Source organism: Triturus cristatus, chromosome 7 (genome assembly GCF_964204655.1).
Source record: "Triturus cristatus chromosome 7, aTriCri1.1, whole genome shotgun sequence".
Taxonomy (NCBI): Eukaryota; Metazoa; Chordata; class Amphibia; order Caudata; family Salamandridae; genus Triturus; species Triturus cristatus.
In genome coordinates, this window is record NC_140590.1 from 1,457,000,151 (window position 1) to 1,457,017,282 (window position 17,132).

Genomic DNA, 17,132 nt, shown 5'->3' on the forward strand with positions numbered 1-17,132 from the left:
GTGGTTGCATGGGATCACCCAGGTACCACCCATCGAAAGCTCCCTTGGCGCTAAGTAACGTAAAACAGCGCTAGGTGCTGCTTTGCGTTACTACTTTTAGGCAACTTTCCAGCGCAAAACAAGTTTTACACAGGAAAATAAATAAGAAAAATTTTTTTTTAGCTGGGTTGCTTTTATTTTGTGTCACCAATACAGCGCAAAATGTTGGTAAATCTGCCCCTAGCAGTCATAATTCAGTGTATATTCACATTGGGTCAAAGTTCAACTTACATTCATAGGTTTAGCATGGTTCAGTTCTCGTTCATCAGTAAACCCACATTCAGGGCCGGTTTAGCACGGGTGGCGCCCTGTGTAACAATGTTTGTTGGCGCCCCCAATGACCACCATCTTTTAACAGTGCCCCTTAACTCTCCATAACCACTCTCTCTCACATGCATTTCTTTTGTTTTATAGCACCACTCATACCAGTGTAAAGTGTCAGAGCACTTTACATCACATTCACATTACACAGAGACAATGAATCATTCATGTGTAAATCAGTGCATACTAAAGGCTACTTAAGACAGAAAACTGACTACAAGGTGTAGGAGTCACATGACATCCATACTGGTAAATAGTGTTAGTGGTCGCAAATGGCCCGATACTCTGTTCGCGACTTCTAAAAACTGTCTTACATCTGGCCCATATTTAGCTAATTGAATAAAAGAAAAAAGCATTTAAGCACAGATGATCACAGGAGACTTCTAAAGACTCTAAGCAAAAAGATTCCAAGTACTTCTCTAAGATGGTGGCATGGGATGTTGATTCCAGACAATCTGCAGTGAAACAAAATAAGACCAAAGTAAGCTTGGTTTAGTCTGTTAACATTTCTGCTCATTCCTTTGCACTTGTCCTGCATGCCAACATTGTGTGTGGCGGTGGGACTGGGTGAGGGGGATTTCGACAGAAAACGACAAGAGGAAATTAATGATTTATTTCATTTTCCCTGGTCATCATCCGTCGAAATACCCGCCCCCCCTCCCCACCCGGTCCCGCTGCTCTTATCTGCACGGGCAACGGCTGCAACATTGTCAACTGTTGTCTTGTCCATTTCCAGCTGGAAGTCTTATAGTGCTCCGCTCTCATAGCTTTCTGCTGTCATAGCGATTGATTGGGAGACAGTTGTTTCTCCTGCAACATAGATATCTACCTCATTGGCTTTACCTTTGTCGGCCCTGCAAACCCAAGGGATGGTCTCCTCTTCTCATGTCTTACCAACTGCTGAGTTGTCGACTGCTACACCTTTATTTCTGCTGGATGTCCACCCATAGGCTGCTCCTCTGTCAGTGCTTAATTTGTAAAAAAAAAGAAAATAAGTGCCATGGCCCTCAAGAGGAGGCCACTACAGCTTGCACCAGGCGTTGCCCCATCCCAGCGCTGCCAATGATACTATCAACACAACTATTAATGAACACACTCCCACAATCTTGACAGTTCAGAGTATTCTAGGCCCCCAAAGCAATAAGAATGTCTTGGGTGGCAGGTGGTAATATTTTTTTTTAATGTATATTGAATTAATAAATAACTGCTGTGCTCATCTCTGCATTAGAAAAGCAGCGCCACAATGTGGCAGACTGTACTAAGTGCCGGTGCTCAGCACCTGAAACCACCAGCTCAAAGTAAGCACTGTCCATTGTTCAACCGTTAGCTGTTTTATTGTTGATTTCTCCCTCATCGATTGAAACTCAGACAACTGCGCAGCCACCCGTTTTTGGCTCTTTGGAGGCATTGACTTTGCCATCAGCTCTAATTGAATCTGCACTACCAACTGCTTTCCCTTTCCGGTGTCCCTAATCCAATTAAACTGAAACCAACAGACTTATTGTTACAGACATCTGCTTAACGTATGAGGATGATGGCTATGTGAAGGAGTAACAAATTAAATAAAGGTTATAAGCCTTTTTTAGCTCAGAGAATGACCAATCTAATCTTGAAGCTACCTGTCTGTACCAATTGGAGATATAGTTTGTGTCAGAAGAGAACGTTATTAGATACCAATGTGAGGCATATTGTTACACATAGGCACTCACTGTATCTTCATTCAATTCCTCCTCCTCACCTTTGACATGACATCAGGTATGATATGACTTTATATGCTACCATGATTCAGATCCCTGTGCATCTTTTAATGTTGCATGATTCAGACACTGGCCCAGGTTCTTACCCCTCAAGGGCCTCCTTAACAATCACTTTAACCAACAGTGGTGCCACCATCTATCCACCCTTAGCCAACAGATCCAACAGCTTTGAAGCTACCACCATTATCACCCTCAACAAGGTAGCAGCTCTAAAACCTTAATGATAATGGCAGTGTTGCTGCTGAAGGAGCGAGTGCCATGATGATGATGGTGATGATTAAGCTGCAGACCAGCCAGATAACGCTTTACATACAAGAGCACCAGAATCAGATGTTCATGTTGTGCCAGAAGGTGCAAGCCCAGAGCCTAACCCAAACATTTCTCCTCCCTATGGCATTGCACACTTTCATTAACTGGTTGAATGAGCATCCAAGCAAATCAGTCACCAGTCTTCTCTGCTGAGAAATCCTTAATATTTTATTTTAAGACATTAATTAGGAAGGTCTAAGCTGTTTCTAATCTGACTTGTTTATAAGAGGATAACACCCACCCCTTGAAAACACAAAACTGGCTACCATAAATGTTTGCAGACTGGAAAAGACCCAGACATTTCACTTGCATGCTTTATCCATCGGATGTAGACTGGTTCAGTTATTTTTGTGGACCAGCATCATTCCAGGAACCCATCAACAACGCATTCAATGCCTATAGATAAAGGGACAATACGTGGGAGATGGTGAAACTCACTTGCAGTCACTAGCACAAGGAAATCAATTCTTCTGCCATCATCGCTAGGTATGATATACAGTTGTTGATCTAAAGTTGTGGAACAACAATGCTCACTTTTGGGGAAAATTACCAGAAGACAACATGATATAGGCTAAAGCTGGCCTAAAGAAAGATGAGCAATGAGCAATATTCCTCAGCCTCAATGGATGCCTCAGTGATTCTCCTTTGTCAGGTTTCACCAGTTAGGGAATGCTGCTGCTTTAGCGAGGTATTGCTGGCTCAAAGAGTGCTGCTTTTAGGTCAGAGGTTCAGGTGAAAGTGAGGGACAAGCATTCTTACAAAGAGAATGCCTTTGGGGCACAGATTGAACATGTTCTTCAAGCAATTAGGGAAGACACTGACACAGCTAGGTCACAGCTAGGTCCCTGGGTGCACTGCATAATCACCAATTAATTTTTAGGATATAAATGATGCAAAATATAGCATGTGGGCTTACTCACCGGAAGGACATTTTAGCACTTATCTGCTGTCGCTCTAGCGTTCAGGTTGATGGAGACTGGTAACACAAGGACACAATCACGCTGCAGCGTGGAGGCGAGGAGCTGGCCTAACGGCTAGGGCAGTTGACCTCAAATCTGGGGAACTGGGTTCGAGTCTCGGCAATGAAACTCAACGTCCTGTGATTCTGGGCAAATCACTTAATCTCCCCGTGCCCAACAAAATATGAATGTGTCCTCATGTAACGCAACTGGTGCTTTGTAAAGCGCTCTGATACCCGATACCTTCGGTCAAGTTTGCGCTATATAAAACTCATTAAAAAAAAAAAAGCTGATGAGGGCACTTTAAATGGTGAGAGAACAGCCACAAGATCTTCATGAGCAAAGCTGTGCCCCCGTCCACTCTCTGGCCGTTTCTCATGAAAAGTATGTCCCCAAAGTGTAGGAGTCTCATCTGCAGGGCTTGCAAATCCAGGGCGTGGAGTCCACAGTGGAAAGCAACCTAGTTGACGTACAGAACACCCAAGTGATGGTCTGCATGGGCAAAATTACAATCACATATTGTACTGTGAAGCAAGACAGAATAAGATCTTTCCTGTTGTCGTTAGAAGCTCAGCATCTGTGAAGCATGTACAAGGAAAAGACAGTGTATGCGAATTTCCTTTCAGCAGACAGCACACCTCCAGCCATGAGTCATACTTGGGACTGGATGACAGACAGCTGTCTATAATATTTCAGCGCTGGGTAATCCTGCAGTGGGACTTTTTGCTTCCAATCAGAACACCAAGTGTTTCCGGTTCACCAACAGATAGAGATGCCTGTTTCTCAAGGGGAGGCCATTTAGTGAACTGCACATCACCGTAACCCTCAGTCTTTGCAGTTGACAATCCAGCTACCCAAAAATGTGGCTGCTTAGACCTCCAAGAAAAACAGATGCATCAAGAGCCTGGACCTGCTGTCAATGTCCCCACACCAGTTGCTACTGTATCTTCTCCATGTAGTCAAATCAGAGATGAAGTACATTTCAGTCAGAGTGCACCTAGCTGCCTTTCTCACACATAGAGTAAAGCGGAGCCAATTAATTTTTTCTTAATGAGGATGGTCTTAAAGTTCATGAGTAGATGCTTTTGAACTTTTCCAAAATCTTGGGCAAATTACCATTATCTTAATAGGTTTGACCAAGGTGCCTTTCAGGTTCCTTAATAGGATTTCTAGTCAATGTCTTGTATGAAAAACAGCATTCATGATTGCTGTCATCTCAGTGAGAAGGGTAATCGTGATGCAAGCATTCTTAATAAGGGTATCATACCTACACTTTAACAAATACTCCATAGCTCTCAAAACTACCTCAAGATTCATTCTATTTGCATCAGTTGATCCCCTTACCTACATTCTTTCCACAACACAAAGGTAAACACTCTTGATGTCAAAAGATGTTTAAATTTCCAATTAGAAAAATCTGAGGATTTTCGTCAGTCAGCCCAAGTTTTTGTAGATTTTGGGCTATCTGTCAAACTTAAGCCTTGGTGAAGCAGACTTATGAAGATAGATTGTCATCTATATCACTACAGCTCACGTTCAGGTAGGCAGGATGCTAGTACTTTACACAAGGTATGGCTGCTGTCCACTTCACCAGAGTACCCTTAAAAGGCAACTGCAGTGCCTGTAGCTTCGAGGATGAAAAGCACACCTTTTCCATCCACTCCTGCCTGCCTTGATGTGAATCCCAGAGTAGAGAAGACAGCACGACAGCTGCTTTGACATTTATTTGCTTATGGTTTGGTTCTTTCCCGCCTACCACTGTTGCTTCTAAGATACTGCTTTGTTAGTCTCTTTTTGTGAATCTATGAAAGAGCCAATTACTTAACTCTAACTACAGCTCTCCAATGTTAGTATCTGTCTTTCATCAATTCATATTCAATGTGCCCACTCCCCCTTTCTTGTGGTTCCCAAGGCTCTGGAATTACTTAGGGACCAATTTCTAGTTTCATAGACAGGATACTCCGCCACAGATGTGGCGGAGTATCCTGTTCACCAAACTGTTGGTTTACCCACTTTGACTGAGATGGGTAAACCATTAGGTTTCTGATGGTGGTGTCCCCACCTGGTCCACAGTCAGAATCCTGCACTGATGGCTGATTGACAAGCTGCCATCAGTGAAAGATCATTAGATCACGTTCCCTATTTAAAGCGGACAGTCATATGTTCTGTTTTTTTTCTGTTTGGGAATAATCCAGGGTTTCAGGGTTATTAGTCAAATGTTTTTTAAAGACAAACTCCTTCTTTCGGATTTTGTATATGAAAAATAAAAAAAGTTGGATGAGCGGCAGCCTCAAGGATGGCAGGCCACCCTCCTAGCTTTAGATCAGGCCCTAGCTTTTGACAAGCTTTGAAAATCTGTACAGTGAAAGTCTTTGAAGAGAGTTGAACTCAGGAGGATACTCTACAAGTAGCATACAGCTGTTTTAATGTTAATAGTGTTAAATATGTGGACTGTGAAGTAAACAATATTGAGGATTCACAGCCTGACAACTCAGAATAACACAGGTTTGGGAACTTGACAAAGCCCACGGACAACAGCATGTGAGAAGTTTCCATCCACCAACTCTTTGCACTGGGAGCACTTGCCGTTTTTAAAAATGAGCTACCAATAAAATAAATCTATTAATTCTGCAAAACATGGCATCCTTTGGTTTATGGAGCAAGAAGCCAGCAAGTGTAACCTGCATGTACTAACAAATTCGGCAAGCCGTAGTGTTTTGTAAATCTATGAAACATGCCAAGACTGGAAAGCATACTTACAGTTACGTTACTTTGCCTGTCTTCAGGTGTGTTTCTCTAAGTGAAATATCATCCACAGATGTGTGTGTCTAAAATATATAAGAAACAAATAATGTAATGTAAAGTGACAAGTGACCATGTGTAAGTCTAATAGTAATTGCAGGTGTACAAATGCAGTTTCAAGGATGACTTCATGTGTCATGACCTTCTGATGTACTTTCATCTAAGACACGTGTGTCCCACAGAGGACCAATATATGAATTCTATCCAAACAGGTCACCCCCAAGTAACAAAGTTTTTGCTACTTATACTACAGCCAAACCCGCTCTTTAATACATTTTGTCACCAGCAGGATAAAATAAAATAGCAGTAGCAAAGGCAAATGCCCTTTGACCTTCTTTCAATCAATCAATCATGGAACTTATATCGCGCACTACTCACCCGTAAGGGTCTCAAGGCGCTTGGGGAAGGGGGTCTGCTACTGCTCGAACAGCCAGGTCTTGAGCTGTTTCCTGAAGGCCAGGTGGTCCTGGGTCATCCGCAGGTGGACGGGTAGGGAGTTCCAAGTCTTAGCTGCCAGGTAGGAGAATGACCTTCCTCCAGCGGTGGCCCTCTGGATGCGAGGGACGACGGCGAGGGCGAGGTTAGCGGAACGTAGCCGGCGGGTGGGCGTGTAGAAGGTGAGGCGGCTGTTGAGGTACCCTGGGCCTAGGTCGTGGAGGGACTTGTGTGCGTGGGTGAGGAGTCTGAACGTGATCCTCTTGTTGACCGGGAGCCAGTGCAGGTCTCTCAGGTGGCACGAGATGTGGCTGCGTCGGGGGACGTCCAGGATGAGTCGGGCGGAGGTGTTCTGAATACGCTGAAGTCTTTTCTGAAGCTTGGCCGTAGTACCGGCGTAGAGGGTGTTTCCGTAGTCTAGTCTGCTGGTGACGAGAGCGTGGGTGACCGTCTTCCTGGTCTCGGTTGGGATCCATCGGAAGATCTTTCGGAGCATGCGGAGGTTGTGGAAGCAAGCTGAGGAGACGGCGTTGACTTGTCTGGTCATCGATAGGGAGGAGTCCAGTATGACGCCCAAGTTGCGTGCGTGGTCCGTCGGTTCAGGTGCGGTGCCGGGGGCCACCAGGAGTCGTCCCATGCGGAGGGTGATGGTCCCAGGATGAGGACTTCTGCCTTGTCCGTGTTCAGTTTCAGGCGGCTGATGTTCATCCATTCAGCGACGTCTGTCATCCCTTCGTGCAGGCTGGCTTTGGCGGTGTCGGGGTCTCTGGTGAGGGAGAGAATTAGCTGGGTGTCATCGGCGTAGGAAATGATGTTGAGGTTGTGTTGGCATGCGATGGCAGCGAGGGGTTTCATGTAGATGTTGAAGAGAGTGGGGCTGAGTGACGATCCTTGCGGGACGCCGCAGATGACTTTGGTGGCCTCGGAGCGGAACGGAGGGAGGCGTACTCTCTGTGTTCTGCCGGAGAGGTATGAGATGATCCATTCCAGAGCCTTCCCTTGGATGCCGGTGTCGTTGAGGCGTTGGACTAGTGTGCGGTGGCAGACAGTGTCAAATGCTGCGGAGAGGTCTAGGAGGATGAGTGCCGCTGTTTCGCCGTTGTCGAGCAGGGCTCGGATGTCGTCGGTGGCTGCGATGAGGGCGGTCTCGGTGCTGTGGTTGGCTCTGAATCCGGACTGTGATGGGTCGAGGGATCCGTTCATCTCGAGGAAGGCTGCCAGTTGCTTGTTGACGACCTTCTCGATGACTTTGGCGGGGAAAGGAAGGAGCGAGATGGGGCGGAAGTTCTTGAGGTCGGTCGGGTCCGCTGTTGGTTTCTTCAGCAGAGCGCTGAGTTCGGCGTGCTTCCAGCTCTCCGGGAAAGTTGCTGTGTTGAAGGAGGTGTTGATGATGTCTCGGAGGTGGGGTGCGATGGTAGAGGCTGCCTTGTTGAAAACATGATGGGGGCACGGGTCGGTCGGAGATCCGGAGTGGATGGTGTTCATCATGCGTGACGTGTCTTCGGGGGTCACCTCGGTCCATGTCTGGAGGGTGGCGGTGGGGTGCGAAGGTACGACCGATGGGTGCGGGGGTGAAATGTCGAAGCTGTTGTGGATGTTGGCGATCTTGCGGTGGAAGTACGAGGCGAGGGAGTCGCAGAGGTCCTGTGAGGGAGTGATGTCGTTGTTGCCGGTGCTGGGGTTGGAGAACTCCTTGACGATGTTGAAGAGCTCCTTGCTGTCATGGGCGTTCTTGTCCAGTCGTTCCCGCAGAGATTTCTTCTTGGTGGTGCGGATGAGCTGGTGATGTCTGCGAGTGGCGAGTTTCAGTGCTGTTTTGTTGTCGGCGGTCTTGTTGAGGAGCCAGGCCTTCTCGAGGGTGCGGCAGGCCTTCTTGGAGTCCTTAAGTTCGTCGGTGAACCAGGGGGCCTTCTTGCTTCTGGGCCTGGTGAGGGGGTTCTTCAGTGGCGCGAGGTCGTCGGCACAGGAGGTCAGCCACTGCGTGAGGTCGAGGGCAGCTGTGTTAGGGTCCGTGGTCCTGACAGGTGGGCTCTGGCTGAGGGAGGTGGCGAGCTGGTCGGCGGTGATCTTGCTCCAGTTTCTGTGGGGAGCCTGCTTCGGGTGATGGTGGACCGTGTTCTTTCTGAAGCTGAAATGGACGCAGCTGTGGTCGGTCCAGTGAAGTCCGGTGGAGTGGCTGAAGGTGACGTGCTTGCTGGACGAGAAGAGTGGGTCGAGCGTGTGGCCGGCGAAGTGGGTGGGGGTGTTGACCAGTTGCTGAAGTCCGAGGTTGGCGAGGTTATCCAGCAGGGCGGTGGTGTTGCGGTCATTGTTGCTCTCCAGGTGGAAGTTGAGGTCCCCGAGGAGGATGTAGTCGGCGGAGGGGAGGGCGTGAGGGCTGATGAAGTCGGCGATGTCTTCGCAGAACTGTGCACGTGGTCCCGGGGGTCTGTAGATGAGGGTGCCTCTGAGGGTAGTCTTGGGGTCGGTGTGGATCTGGAAGTGCAGGTATTCTGCGGCGTTGAATACGTCGATGGAGTCAGTCGAGATGCGAATGGTGCTCTTGTGTACGATGGCGATGCCTCCTCCGGTCTGGTTGACGCGATCCTTCCTGATGATCTTGTAGCCGTCCGGGATGGCAATGGCGATGTCGGGGGCTGAAGAGTCGTTCATCCAGGTTTCCGTGAGGAAGGCGACGTCTGGAGATGCAGTGTCGAGGAGGTTCCAGAGTTCCACGGCGTGTCTGTGGACGGAGCGGGTGTTGAGCAGGATGCACTTGAGGTGGTTGCTGTTGTCCGTCTTGGTGGGCGTGGTGCTTGTTTGGAGGCAAGAGAAGTTGCAGGATCGGCAGGCGAAGGGTCCATGGGGGCGTCGCGGGGACGCTCGGTAGCAACCGGGGGCTCGGGCGGTTTTGAGTGCGATGAGCGTAGCGAAGTCGTAGGTCCTGCGGGGGGGCTGGCGGGCGCGGGGACCAGGGAGTCTGCCGCTGGGCGCGGTCCAGGCGCGGACGGGCGCAGACGGGCTTACCTTTGGCGCACCTTCGGCGCTCAATCGGCGCTCCCGCTGCGCGCGTCCGCTGCGCGGTCGCTGAGGGGGCATCATAAATAAGGAGCCGGGAGGGAGGGTCAGCCGGAGGCGGGAGCGGGGTGGCCAATGGGCAGGGAGGGGGGGCGGGACTGAAGGAGGAGGCGGGAGTGGGAGTGTGCGCCTGGGGCAGCGGCGCCGAGAAAACGGCGGGAAAATCGGCGGGAAGCGACGGAGCCCAAGGAGTGACCAGGTAAGTGGCGGTGGTCAGCGGGCGTGAGGAGTGAAGGTAGCGGCGTGGGTGGTGACCAGGAAGCAGCAGGCGGTACCTGGGAGGCGGCGGAGGCGAGATGCAGGCAGCGGCGTCAGGTAGGTGGTGAGGAGCGGCAAACAGGCGTCAGGCAGCGGAGGCAGGTAGGTAGCAGCAGTGGGAGGGAGCGTCCGTCTGTGCAGGCACAGGGGGTCGCACTGACCAGCCCGCGGGGTCCCCTTAAATAAGGAGCCGGGAGGGAGGGTCAGCGGGAGGCGGGAGCGGGGTGGCCAATGGGCAGGGAGGGGGGGCGGGACTGAAGGAGGAGGCGGGAGTGGGAGTGTGCGCCTGGGGCAGCGGCGCCGAGAAAACGGCGGGAAAATCGGCGGGAAGCGACGGAGCCCAAGGAGTGACCAGGTAAGTGGCGGTGGTCAGCGGGCGTGAGGAGTGAAGGTAGCGGTGTGGGTGGCGACCAGGAAGCAGCAGGCGGTACCTGGGAGGCGGCGGAGGCGAGATGCAGGCAGCGGCGTCAGGTAGGTGGTGAGGAGCGGCAAACAGGCGGCAGGCAGCGGAGGCAGGTAGGTAGCAGCAGTGGGAGGGAGCGTCCGTCTGTGCAGGCACAGGGGGTCGCACTGACCAGCCCGCGGGGTCCCCTTAAATAAGGAGCCGGGAGGGAGGGTCAGCGGGAGGCGGGAGCGGGGTGGCCAATGGGCAGGGAGGGGGGGCGGGACTGAAGGAGGAGGCGGGAGTGGGAGTGTGCGCCCGGGGCAGCGGCGCCGAGAAAACAGCGGGAAAATCGGCGGGAAGCGACGGAGCCCAAGGAGTGACCAGGTAAGTGGCGGTGGTCAGCGGGCGTGAGGAGTGAAGGTAGCGGCGTGGGTGGCGACCAGGAAGCAGCAGGCGGTACCTGGGAGGCGGCGGAGGCGAGATGCAGGCAGCGGCGTCAGGTAGGTGGTGAGGAGCGGCAAACAGGCGTCAGGCAGCGGAGGCAGGTAGGTAGCAGCAGTGGGAGGGAGCGTCCGTCTGTGCAGGCACAGGGGGTCGCACTGACCAGCCCGCGGGGTCCCCTTAAATAAGGAGCCGGGAGGGAGGGTCAGCGGGAGGCGGGAGCGGGGTGGCCAATGGGCAGGGAGGGGGGGCGGGACTGAAGGAGGAGGCGGGAGTGGGAGTGTGCGCCTGGGGCAGCGGCGCCGAGAAAACGGCGGGAAAATCGGCGGAAAGCGACGGAGCCCAAGGAGTGACCAGGTAAGTGGCGGTGGTCAGCGGGCGTGAGGAGTGAAGGTAGCGGCGTGGGTGGCGACCAGGAAGCAGCAGGCGGTACCTGGGAGGCGGCGGAGGCGAGATGCAGGCAGCGGCATCAGGTAGGTGGTGAGGAGCGGCAAACAGGCGTCAGGCAGCGGAGGCAGGTAGGTAGCAGCAGTGGGAGGGAGCGTCCGTCTGTGCAGGCACAGGGGGTCGCACTGACCAGCCCGCGGGGTCCCCTTAAATAAGGAGCCGGGAGGGAGGGTCAGCGGGAGGCGGGAGCGGGGTGGCCAATGGGCAGGGAGGGGGGGCGGGACTGAAGGAGGAGGCGGGAGTGGGAGTGTGCGCCTGGGGCAGCGGCGCCGAGAAAACGGCGGGAAAATCGGCGGGAAGCGACGGAGCCCAAGGAGTGACCAGGTAAGTGGCGGTGGTCAGCGGGCGTGAGGAGTGAAGGTAGCGGCGTGGGTGGCGACCAGGAAGCAGCAGGCGGTACCTGGGAGGCGGCGGAGGCGAGATGCAGGCAGCGGCGTCAGGTAGGTGGTGAGGAGCGGCAAACAGGCGTCAGGCAGCAGAGGCAGGTAGGTAGCAGCAGTGGGAGGGAGCGTCTTTGTGCACCACCTAGCACTCTTGTTAAAGTCGTGCTGTGAGGAGTGACAGAGACAAAGTGCCCTATTTGGAGATTGTGCAGTCTTCTTTGTGCATGTCGTGATGTAAAGATTTAGGCATGTGGTGGTCCATTGCGGTGAGCCTGCAGCCCCATAAGACTTTTTGGGGCTCCATTCGGATTCCCCGATGGGTACTCCTTTGGCATTGCTCGTCCCCTGCATTCCATGCGGAATGTCCACATCACATTCTTGAAATTTCCTTTGCCAAGTCCTTCACTGATTGACCATCTTTCAGTGCCAACTTTGACCGCACTCTCCACCAAGGTTTTGTCTAAAACTAAGACACTCCTACTGAGGTCCAGAAGGGAGGCCTAGTCAACTTTGGAAGAGGAAAAGTAGTTGGAGTGAGACAGTTCTCACCAGTGCTGCTAGAAAACAATGCATGATATGTTTGACGTGGATTCCAACCAAATTCAAATGCCTGATTCATTCTGGCATTATACAGACTATGGTAGTAAGGCAGTCTGTTGGCTCCCACCCATCTTTTGACAAGCCATATCAGAAACTAGTGGATTGGGTACCCCTCCCCAAAAAAGAAATGAACTGTCCATCAGGGATACATTTCCTTGAGGTGGCTCCATTCTTTGTGTTGCACAGGAAGGCTGCTTATGCCCTTGAATTTCTCCTTCCCTTGGTAAAAAACATGTCAAACATCTTGACAGAGGTTCTGCAGCCCTCAGTCAGCACCTCTGATCCCTTGCTGACATTCAATGAGGCGCACTTAAACCTGCATCTAAAAAGACCATGCCTGCTTAGGTAGGGAATTGTTTGAACTCCAGGTGCTACAGACGTGAATCTGTTGACCCTGTTTTCTTGTCTATTCAGCTATATCTGGAAAGGTTGGTCATGCAAGTCTTACCGTGTACAAAACAAAACCTGTACTCCTTTCTTGCAATCTGTCTTGACAGGGATTCAAGAAAGCTGGTACTTGGTAAGAAGAAGACCTTGTCTGGCAGTCTGGTACCCTGCTCTGCTAATCAATCAATCACTCAATCATTTGTAAAGCGCACTACTCACCCGTGAGGGTCTCAAGGCGCTGAGGGTGGGAGGGTAGCAGCTACTGCTCAAACAGCCAGGTCTTGAGGTGTCTCCTGAAGGTCATCAGGGGTCATCGGTCAGACGCAGATGGGTGGGGAGGGTGTTCCACGTCTTGGTGGCAAGGTAGGAGAAGGATCTGCTGCCGGTGGTGGTTGTGTATGCGTGGGTCGGTGGTGAGGGCGAAGTTGGTGGAGCAAACCTGGCGATTAGGGGTGTAGAAGGTGAGACACTTGTTGAGGTATGCTGGTTCGGCGTTGTGAAGTGCTTTGTGTGCGTGGGTTGGGAGCTTGAAAGTGATCCTCTTGTTGACGGGGAGCCAGTGCAGGTCCTTCAGGTGGGTTGTAATGTGGAAATAGCGGGAGATGCCGAGGACGAGTATGTGTTGCAGTCTTTTCTGGAGTTTGGCCGTGGTTCAAGCATAGAGAGCATTGCCGTAGTCCAGTCTGCTGCTAACAAGGGCGTGGGTGACCGTGTTTCTGGTTCCGGTGGGGATCCATCTGTAGATCTTGCGAAGCATGCGGGGGGTGTTGAAGAAGGAGGAGGAGACGGCGTTGACTTGTTGGGTCATTGAGAGTGATGAGTCCAGGATGAATCCCAGGTTTTGTGCTTGGACGGTGGGCATCGGTGCGGCTCCCAGCGCGGCCGGCCACCTGGAGTCATCCCAGGCGGATGGGGAGGCTTGCTGTTGGGGAGTATACACACGACCTAAGGGATTTGTAGCAGATGGTGGTGCCAAACTTAGCCGACCACCTTAGAGTCCACCTTCCAGAGTTGGTTTGGCACGAGTATGATGTCTCCAGGCAAATAATTGGAGCTGGCCCGGATATGGCTGATTCTAAAGTCAGAGCTATGAATTCCTCCATAGCCCTTATCAGGCATGCTTATCTCTGATCATCTGGCTTCCCCAGGTATGGCCAAGTAGCAGTGATAAACATGCCTTTTGACAGAACTAGGCTTTTTGGGATAAGGCAAATGCTGCCCTTGAGATGTTCAAAGTAGGCAGAGTGATGGGCCAATCTTTGGGCCTTTAATCCTAAGAGAAAGAATACTGTCAGTTTCACAAATTTCAGGAATTCTCGATAGGCTTCTGTTTTCACCAGTGTCAGCCTTCTTAGTCCTCAGCAAAGGAACCAGCTCCTGAGGCAATACAAGTATAGAGTTAAGGGCAGAGGCAGCCAGACCCATAAACCCTCCACCTTCTTCCACCTTCTCAACTTCTCTCATGCCACCTGGAAATCCAGTTTAGCCTTTCCTTGAAATAGCAAGTGCAGCCTGTGGGATGATGGTTATCCTCTTTCTGCACGTCTGACAGCCATAACTTCAGAACAATGGCTCCTTAATATTGGAGAAAGGGGTACACCCCACCCTTGCAATAGAACCATCCCTTTCCCCAGTCCCTTCATTCAGCACACCAACTTTGAATACTGCTGCAGGAGGTGTCAGTCCCACTGCTGAAAAGAGCAGCGGGTTGGTGCCACATCAGGAAATTGGGTGGGATACTACTTTTGGTACTTCATAGTTCCCAAGAAGGACAGCAGTTTTCATCCAATTATAGTCCTCAGACTCTTGGGGCCCGATTCACAGAATTAACTTAAGACAAAATCCTAAACTTACTACTTTTGGTATTCACAGAATGCACTTACTACTTTTGGTATTCACAGAAGGCACTTGCTACTTTTGGTATTCACAGAATGGATTTACGACTACTAACTTTACGTCCGCACTCGGGCCGGAAATTCCGGCCAGGAGGCGGAGCTTCCGGCCCGGAGGCGGGGCTTCCGGGCCGGAGACGGAGCTTCCGGCCCGGAGGTGGGGATTCCGGCCAGTGGCAGAGATTTAGCCATGGCCAAAATCTCCACCTCCGGCCCGGAAGCCCCGCCTCCGGCCCGGAAGCCCCTTCTCCGGGCCGGAAGCTCCGCCTCTGGGCCGGAACCTCCGCCTCCGGCACGGAAGCTCCGCCTCCGGCACAGAATTTCCAGCCCAAGTGCAGACCTAAAGTTAGTAGTCGTAAATCCATTCGGTGAATACCAAAAGTAGTACGTTTATTCTGTCAATCGCAAAAGTATTAAGTTCATTCTGTGAATACCAGAAGTAGTAAGTGCATTCTGTGAATACCAAAATGGTACTAAGTTTAGGATTTTGTCTTAAGTTTGTTCTGTGAATTGGGCCCTTGGATTTTTATCCTCGGAAGGAAAAATGCAAGATGCCTTTCTTGGCTCAGGTTCTTCTGGTGTTGAGAGCTGAAGACTGAATGGTTTCACTTGACTTACAAGATAAGTATTTCCATACACTGATCCTGCAGTCGCACAGGAAGTACCTGTGTTTCATGGTAGGGTCCACTCGCTACCAGTTTGTTGTCCTCCTAGTCGAACCAACATCAGCACCTCTAGTCTTCAAAAAAGTAATGGCAGAGGTTGCTGCCCATCTCAGGAATTTCGACGGGTAGCTCAAAGCCAGTTCACCAGATATGGTGTCCCCCCACTTGCAAGCAACTGCCTGCTGTTCAACCTGGGTTTCATCTAGCAGCATGCCCAAGTCTCATCTAGACCCTCGTAGTGCCTCTTGTTAATAAGAGCAGTACCGGCCACAATATTACTTTGAGCTTCCACTCCTCTGCTGAGGTTCTGAGAAAATCGGGATATGATTGTAATGTTTCTGAGAGATGCTCAAATTCCAGTCCTGCTGGTTCTCGCTGGCTTATGAGGGTTTTTTAGTGGTGCCTCTGCAAACATTGGTTCAATCCCAGAGAAGATCTGGCAGACTCCACCATGATTTCCCAGGATACTGCAGTGGATCTGATTTGGTTGTTGGTGGAAGAACACTATCTCAGCTGTTGTCCTTTCCCTGCCAGTCATTGCCACGGATGCATCCACCTTAGAATGGGGTGCTCATCTTGAGGATCTGGTGTTCAGAGGCCTCTGGACTCCAGATCAGCAGGTTCTACACATCAACCAGCTCGAACTGAGGGCAATTTAGCAGATGCTTTAGACTTCCTCCCTTCCATTCTCAGTCTATCTGTCCAGATCCTGATGGACAGCATGACTGTAAGGTTCACCACTAATTTGGGTTCCAGAGTAGCTTGCTACTCGCTGAAAAGAGCTTCAACGCCTCGTCAGGGGTAGTAGGTGCTAAATAAATACAATTACAATTGCAATTACAATGTGGTACATCAACAAACAGGGGGGAATGGTCTTTCACTTTCTGTGTCAAAAAGTGCTGTGGCTTTGGGCGTGGACGTACCAGCATAGAATATTGGTAGTCTGCAACCTTCTGGCCAGGTCTCCCACCACCAGGGCTGACTCTCGGAGTCGGTGTCATCTTGCGGACAATGATTGGTGTCTACATTCAGAGGTGGTACAGTACATCGTTGCCCTATGGAGCACCCCTCAGGTGAACCTCTTTGACACTCACAGCAATGCCCATTTCTAGAAGTTCTTAGCCCTCCAGTATTTGCTGCAGGAAGCCTTGGCCACATGTTCCAAATGAGGTGGAACTTTCCACTTCATTACGCATTTCCTCCCATACACTTGATTCCTCAGGTGCTGGGAAAGATTCACCAGGACTGGTCCACGTCATTCTCATCATCTCAGACTGGCTGAGAAGGGTGTGGTTTACCGACTTTCTGCACCTCTTTTGGTTTCCCCTGTTCTGTCTTCCTCTCAGGTAGGACTTCTCCTATTCAAAGGGGTTAGTTCTGCACACTAACCTCCAGAGACCCCACTTTCATGCCTGGAGATTGATTAGGGGCACCTGACTTCCTTCTAACTACCACCAGATGTGGTCGACAAGATCCTTTCTACTCCTTAACCCTTCACCAAATAGGACTATTCTGGAAGGTGGAGCAGATTTTTAAGTGGTGTGCAGAGCATGAGGTCAGTCCCTTCAGGGCATGTCTATCTGAGTTCATTCGATTGATGCTCTCGCTGGCCCAGCAGGGCTGTGTGGTGAGAACCAGCAAGTACTACTTCATGGCTCAGTGAGCTTGTCTCTGCCTTCCAGACCAGCTATCCCTGTTTAAGTGCCTATTCATGGTAATGTTTTTGAAGGGACTGGCAATTTTTTTTTCACCCACTCCTTTTGTCATGGCCCAATCGCAAGTCTCTTTCTGGAAGATTTGTGTTCAAATAAAAATAGTTTTTTTTCCCCAAGGTGTTGTCTTCATTTTATGTGGGCAATTTGATTAGACCCCTTCTCCCCCCAGACCTATTACCCTCCACTCCATCCCAGCAAGAATCAGGAGAGGCTACACTGAATGGTCCTGAGAAGAGTGGTGAGTTTGCGCAATGACTGCACTGAGGTGCTCAGATGTGAC

At 51.0% G+C, this 17,132-nt stretch overlaps 1 protein-coding gene across 4 annotated transcripts in view; it reads left to right on the forward strand.

Moving 5' to 3' along the window:
- L3MBTL1 (L3MBTL histone methyl-lysine binding protein 1) overlaps window positions 1–17,132 on the forward strand; it is a 501,211-nt gene that overhangs the window by 251,893 nt on the left and 232,186 nt on the right. The window lies entirely within an intron of this gene.